The 7,946-nt window shown below is 31.7% G+C and overlaps 1 pseudogene; it reads right to left on the bottom strand.

The window, feature by feature from the left end:
- Positions 1 to 2,303: 2,303 nt before the first annotated feature.
- On the bottom strand, positions 2,304 to 7,560 carry LOC139854058 (uncharacterized; annotated as a pseudogene).
- Between the last annotated feature and the right edge of the window lie 386 nt (positions 7,561 to 7,946).

The following is a 7,946-nucleotide window of genomic DNA, read 5'->3' as shown; positions in this document are numbered from 1 at the left end:
AGTATTCATTATTATTAAAAGTATCATTGTTATAAAAATTATAATTTTTATTATTATAACTATTATTATTATTAATATAGGATGAAACAACTTTTTATTTATTATTATCAATATTATTTTATCAAATAACTATTAGTTATATAAAACCATATTTACTACATATAACATAACTATATTAATATTTTTTATAATAAATATTAATTAATGTAATTAATTAGGTTATTAATGAAACACATAATTAAAATAACAATTAATTCACTAATAATACATAAATTTGTTCGATTACCAATATGCGTGTTAATATATATACTTGATATAGGTTCGTGAATCCGAGGCTAACCCTGCACTTGTTCAGTGCCGTCATATGCATATATACTACGAAAAACAGTATCGTGAGTTTCATTTGCTCCCTTTTTAATTGCTTTTGCAATATATATTTTTGGGCTGAGAATACATGCGCTGCTTTTATAACTGTTTGACGAAATAGACACAAGTACTTAAAAATATATTCTACGTTGAGTTGTACCACTGGCATATTTTCCTGTAGTTTGGTAACTAATATTTACATGGGTATTGTAAACGCGACTCCTGTTGATAGATCTATTGGGCCTGACAACCCCAACCGGGCTGGACGACCAGTATTCAACGGTTGCACAGTACTTCATTTCGGTGACTACACTTGGTACGGTGTAGTGAGATTTCATAATAAAGGGAATATGCGACGTTGATTAAATGTTAAGTATGGTTACCAAGTGCTCAACCACTTAGAATATTTTTATTAAAAAAATTATGAATATGAAATCTTGTGGTCTATTAATATATTGAAATGATTGTTACGATAAACCTATGAACTCACCAACCTTTTGGTTGACACTTTTAAGCATGTTTATTCTCAGGTACGAATTAAGTCTTTCGCTGTGCATTTGCTCAATTGAAAGATATTATTTGGAGTCATTCATGGCATATTTAGGACAGTACCTCGCAATGGGACCAGATGATGATGACTTCGTCCAGGTGGATAAGGACGGGTTGTTAGACTGCTCCATGAAATGCATATTTGATAATGACATTCTAGGCTGTTGTTGATCAATTTATACGTAGTATTATGTGTAAGGCTGTACGAATCCTGACCTTTGAAGCTTCTTGAACCAGTTATGGTCTATGATATCTTCTGCAATTCTTAGATTAAACATTTCATTTACTCTAGTTTCATTGTAATGTTCAGCTAACTGCTCTCATTTTTTTTATGTTGTTGTATTTCTCTTATTCAGTTATACCTAATCCTTAATACTACTTATGCATAATTAATCTTCCGATGTGCATTCAAAATTTGAAGTTTTGTGAATGAAACATTATATATGCAGCTTCTTGACGCACACCATGTGTTCGATGAAATGATCGAGAAAAATTTGGCTATAGGCATGTCGCATGTGTAAGGTATCCGTGTTTATACACCTAATTTTATATTTATTTATGTTTTCTAGAGATGATTACTTATTTTGAGCAAATTTTGAAATTTAGAGCCTATAATGCAAGTGTTAATGGATTATTTTGGTTACATGTCTCACATCGTTAACTTATTTGGACGTTTGACTATGTATAGTTTTTTTGATATTAATGAATCATGTATATGTTGACTTATTGTTTCAAGCTTGCATATGCAGGTCATTCTGTTTTTTACTGAACTTATGAGGGTACGGTGAAGTTTCTTATATACATCTCAATAATTTTAAGTCTTGGTAACATGATTTTTAGTTCAAAGTCATTACTTCAACTCAATTTGCAGTTATTATTTCTTTGCCCATATTGGATTTTTTGGGTTCTGTGGGTCATTACTTCAGCTAATTAATTTGCAGTCACTACTTCATATAATGGCATATGTCTGGTTCTTCTAAGTGTTGATGCAACGTTTATGATGGAATCATATGGGTGTAAAGTCTCATAATCAGGGGCGGATCTAGGATTCATACACAATGGTTGCACAAAATAATAATTTTTTGCTGAAAAAATTTTTTTAAGCAAGAAATTATAATTTTATTTACAATTACAATAGAACTAAAAGGTTATTTTCAAAGTATATAATACTACAAAACAAATGTTGAGATGGACTTATAATACAAGAACACTGGACAAGAAACTATAATTATATTAACAATATAACTAAGGAAATTTACAAAGCTTAGTACCACAAAATAGATGCCGAGGGTGAATTATAAATACAGATCGCAAAAAGAGTAGAAATGATCAAAATAACAATAATACCGATAGTGTTTCAGTACAAAAGATAATAAGTAGCCTCCTAGCTAGTTCAATTGTCCTCTACGATCTTCCATCCTTTGAAAGCGTTTCATTACGGCTTCATCTTTTATATTAAGAAGTACTTCTTTTTCTATGGCACCAATTAGACAGTCGTTTAAAAAAGCATCACCCATTCGATTTCGTAATTCGGATTTCACAAGCTTCATTGCAGAAAAACATCTTTCAACAGTTGCAGTTGCAACAGGCAAAACTAAAGCTAGCTTTAGCAATCGATAAACATAACGATATGAAATATGTTTTCCAGTTTCCACCATTAATCTAGAAAGGTCGGCGATCCCATTCAAACTCGTAAATTTCTCATCATGTCAAATAATGTCATAATAGACGTCAAGTTCACTCTCAAGTATTTCCCTTTCCGTATGAGTAAAGTCAGATGGATACATCTTACTCAAAGTCAACAACTTTTGTTTATCAAACAAAGAAAACGAATCACGTGGGCTCAAAGCGGACATATTAGAAAGCAATTCGGTACTTATCTCACTAAAACGATCATTAAACTCTTGAATTTGTCTATCCATCACTGTAGTAAAGATATCAACCTTGAAATAATGGTGATTGGTAAAGTTGGTCTTTCGATTTCTTGATATAATATAAAGTTCATCCATATCCAAACTTTCAAGAGTATGTTGTTCACAAAAAGAATACGCACGCTTCAATATTTCATCAAACCCTTTTTCTCTAAACTTTTGCAATGATCATTTTGTTCCGTGCACCAATGAAACCGCTTCTACAATATTTTGATCTTTTCTTTGAAGAGATTGTGACAACGCATTTGTTAAGCCTAAAATTCGCAACATCAAGTGCAAATAGAACACAAAATCAAATGTGTTAAAATATGATAAAATACCGGATGCTTGACGTCGGATTAAAGGATTGTCATCATCTTTTTTCACATACTCCAGCACCTGGACAACTTCTGGAAACAAAGAAATCAAACCTAACATTGTGTGATGACCCGGAAATTTCTGACCAAATTTAAACTTAATCTTTAACGTTTCCGACACGATAAGCAAAGTCTATGAAGTTGAATCTCAAAATTTTGAATTATTCAATTATACTTCGATTGTTCTCAACGATTCGCGAACAATTATATGTAAATAGGTACATATACTATAACTTGAAAACATAATAAAATGTTAAGTAAATGATACTGTGCATTAAACTTATTGGTTTGATTATCTGATTGATATATTCAACTACGGAATTAAAAGATTATGCCAAACGATTGAATTAAAAGATATTTAATGAGTCCCTTAAGGATTATGATATTATTACGGGTCTCTGTTGTGAGGTCCACGTTGATTTGGAAAAATCATTCATTCTTAACGGTATTCGGAATAAATGGTAAAGTGTTTGTTTAAATAACGTAATTTGGACACATACAATAATAAGGAATATTAACTGTTGGAATTAGATATATGAATAACTTGCGATATGTATTTTAAAACGTGTTTATTAATATTGAAAATATATATTTAACAATACGATAAAATATAATATTAACTTGGTCATAAAAACGAATTGTTATTATATATATATTAACAAATAGCGAGACGATGATTTATAGAAGTAAATGACCAAAATACTTGAAAGTTTAAGATATACTTTGAGTGGTATAGTTTAGGGATAATTTAAGGCTATATTTTGACAAAGATACGTGACACGAAACGTAAAATGCAAGTTTTCTCAGCGTACGAAAGGACATTTGAAAAACCGGAACCGGGACATAAGTCGAGTGATGACGTACGACTTATCAGAACAAAAATTACAAGTCAACTATGCATGTGAATTTAATATAATATATAATTAATTATATAAATTAAATATATTATATATATAATATAAAATTATGTCGACAAACAAGAAGTTAAAAATTTGTGAGCTGTCCCAGAGTGTCATGCGATCGCATGGCCTTGAAGCACAAATCCCATGCAATCGCATGGGGTACTTTTTCAGAAAAGGTTCTATAAATTGCTCTACTTTAGGCTCAGTTTTCACACACTTCTTTCTCTAATCATATATTACTCCGTATTTATTTTATTTATTTTATTTATTATTATTATTATTATTATTATTATTATTATTATTATTATTATTATTATTATTATTATTATTATTATTATTATTATTAAGATTAATATTATTATTAATCTTATTATTATTAATATTATTAATTAGTATTATACATAAAATACTACGACGAGGTTATGAGCGTGTCACTTTCAAAATGGTTTTCAAGCGGGATAGAGCTAAGGAAATTATGGGTTATTGCCAAGGAGGTTATGGGTAATATTCGGGGGTTTATTTGTGAATCAAACCTAGTGTTTATCATCTCCGTTACGTCTACGTACTTTCCTACAATATTGAATCTCAATACTGATACGTAAGCACTCATATCTTATCTTTTATATATTAATTATGTATCCATGTCTAGTGCTCGAGTATATATATTTATATATGCTTGTATGCTAAATTTCGTCGTTAAACAGTTTATAATGAATCACTAATTAAATACATATATTACTGGTAAAAGGTATATGATATACATGTTTTTGGAAAGCTGGCGAAAAATCAATAACTTTTCATTTAGATATCGAATAGTTTCGATGAACGGATTAAAAGATATGATCAACTGAATTATGATTGACGTTAATTGAAATTGCTTTTGAATCTGCAATTAAGATTTAAACAACTTATTTACGAGACTGATAAAGTGAACTTTTGAGTATTACCAACCGAGTAAATGAATCCTTATATAAGGCACGTCTCGTTTTGTTGAACTATTGTCAAAATTGACTTTTTGAAACGACTTTGGATAACTATTATATGTCGATCTCGAGCATTAGGATTGTGATACACTATGACCTGACCTAGCTTAATAGACATTTATTGACCAACATATGTTCTCTAGGTTGAGATCTACGATTAATTGGTAATCCGAGTTTCGGTCACATTTTGGTGAACAACTTTATATGCCGCTAAGGTGAGTTTCATTTGCTCCCTTTTTAATTGCTTTTGCAATATATATTTTTGGGCTGAGAATACATGCAATTTATTTTAAACGCAATGGATACAAGTACATACTTAATTCTACACTGAGTTTGAACCGAAAATCCCTTAGCTTTGGTAACTAGTAGCTGCCAGTACATAGGATATGGACTGGTGGGCGCGAATAACAGTATATGGATCCATAGGGCTTGACATCCCCGTCCGAGCTAGAGTGCTAGCCTTTTAACGGACGTGTGTTATTTGAGTTTAGGACACGTTGGTTTGCGTGTATTAAAACGAATGGGGTATTTATCATTATAACGTTAAAGCTTAGTTACCAGGGTGCTCTGTTATGTAGAATCTATTGACAAACTTTTGATAAATGTTTCTGGATGAAACAACTGAAATCTTGTGATCCACTTTTATATACAGATTATGCGAAACACTAAAACTACGAACTCACCAACCTTTGTGTTGACACTTGTTAGCATGTTTATTCTCAGGTTTCCTAGAAGTCTTTCGCTGTTTGTTTATATGTTAGACAAGCTATGTGCATGGAGTCGTACATGGCATATTTTTCAAGGAAATGTTGCATTCACCAAATCATCACCATGTATCTTATTTTGACTGCATTGTCAACGGAAGTACTATTGTAAACTATTATTTACGGTGATTGTCTATATGTAGAAATCATCAGATGTCGAAAACCTTTGATTTAAATATTCATTTATGGTGTGTCTTTTCAAAAGAATGCAATGTTTACAAAACGTATCATATAGAGGTCAAATACCTCGCAATGAAATCGATGAATGATGTGTTCGTCCATATGAATTTGGAGCGATAGTCACACATTGTTTTGTGATGAGAACCCCATCGTGTATCTCCTACTCGTATAAGGGAGAGCTCTTGGTGTAGCCCCGTTCCTGTTTCAATTTCACCCTTACCAATTTCTTTTTGTATTCTATCCTTGTAAGATTCTCGAATCATATCTTTTCATTTGCAAGAAGCGCAAACAACGTTAATCACCACACCTAGCATATCAAAGATGTTCCCGACACCCTCATGGTGTTTCGCTATTGCCACGACCACCAACTGAAGCTGGTGAGCGAAACAATGAATATAATATGCTGAGCTATTATCTTTTAAGATCAAAGCTTTTAATCCATTAAATTCTCCTCGCATATTACTTGCTCCATCATAACCTTGGCCTCTTATCCATTCAAAAATTCAATGCACTTTTTTAACTAATAAAGTAAATAGAGATATACATAGTGGTATAGACTTAATAAGTTAATAAACATTTCATACCTGTTTCAAACTCACATTATGTTCAGCAAATAAATTATCGATCGCACCTTTAAGAGTTAAAGACGATGTCTCTTTCACATGAACAACACCAACAAATCTTTCCTTAACCAGTCCACATGCATCAACATATCTTAAAACCACGGCCATTTGTTCTTTTTTAGATATGTCACTAGACTCATCAACCAACAAGGAAAACACATCTTCGCCGATTTCGTCAAATATGAAATTTAGTATCTCTTTAGCAAAACAACTAGCGATTTCTTTCTGAATTTTGGGGGGCACTAGCTTACGATTCTTGGGTGCTTTTAATAGAACCTTGCGAACATCCTCATTTTGATTTTCAATTAACCTTAATGTTTCCAAATAAAGTCCCTTATGAATAGAGTTTTCACTCTCATCATGACCACGAAATGGTAGTGTGTTAAACATCAAAGATCTAACAACATCCAGTGAAGCTTTTAGTTGAATTCGGTATTCTTCATTGTCACGTTCACTTTGCCTATGAAAAAGAACAGCAATAGATTGCTTTGGTTTCATTAAGTCTTCGCATTTTTTGAGTGCCTTATGGTGAAAGCTAGTGATATCACCCACATGGATAGCAAGTCTCTTCTTTTTACCCCAACTATCAAATCCCGAAGATAGAAATGCGTCACTTCCAGCTTGTTGTCCAAATTGATCTCTAAATAAATAACAACACAAACAATAAACTTTGTTTGCCTTTACACTATACTCTAACCATGGATAATCTTTATACCAAGTTGACACAAAACGTCTTTCCTTGTCGCCTATTGTTTTTTGTGGGAACAGATAACCGCTTGGTTGACATGGTCCTCTTTGACAATATAGTCGTCTTATTTCTTCTCTTTGATTAGGATTATAGTCTAAAATTGGTTTTCTATCCGCGGGATCCCATGGAAGATCATTTACATCGATATTTTTGGGCATTGAAGGTGTAGAGCTAGGTTGCGAATTATATTTACTTGAAGATTCTCCATCAACCGATGATATTTTTCTTTTAAAATATTTTTCCATTAAAATCTGTAAAAGGGTACCTATTGTTAGCTATAGAAAGCAACATATAAAGAATATTGGGACACATTTTCACATCAATGTATCCATCAGTGTATCTAGTATCTAGTATTTTAATTAAACAAACCCTCAAAGGCTTTCACTTTCACGATAACAATTAAACAATGTTATTTAGAAGAAAACATATGTTTCGACCAATTAACCAATTATACAAGGTCAACATTAGGTTAACAATTAACCAATTAAACAAGGTCAATATAAACAAAACAAGGTCAATTAGATATAAGATCAACATCTGATTT

The sequence above is a fragment of the Rutidosis leptorrhynchoides genome, chromosome 6 (genome assembly GCF_046630445.1).
Source record: "Rutidosis leptorrhynchoides isolate AG116_Rl617_1_P2 chromosome 6, CSIRO_AGI_Rlap_v1, whole genome shotgun sequence".
Taxonomy (NCBI): Eukaryota; Viridiplantae; Streptophyta; class Magnoliopsida; order Asterales; family Asteraceae; genus Rutidosis; species Rutidosis leptorrhynchoides.
The sequence above is the reverse complement of the archived record's forward strand: the minus strand, read 5'-3'. Positions and strand labels throughout refer to the sequence as shown.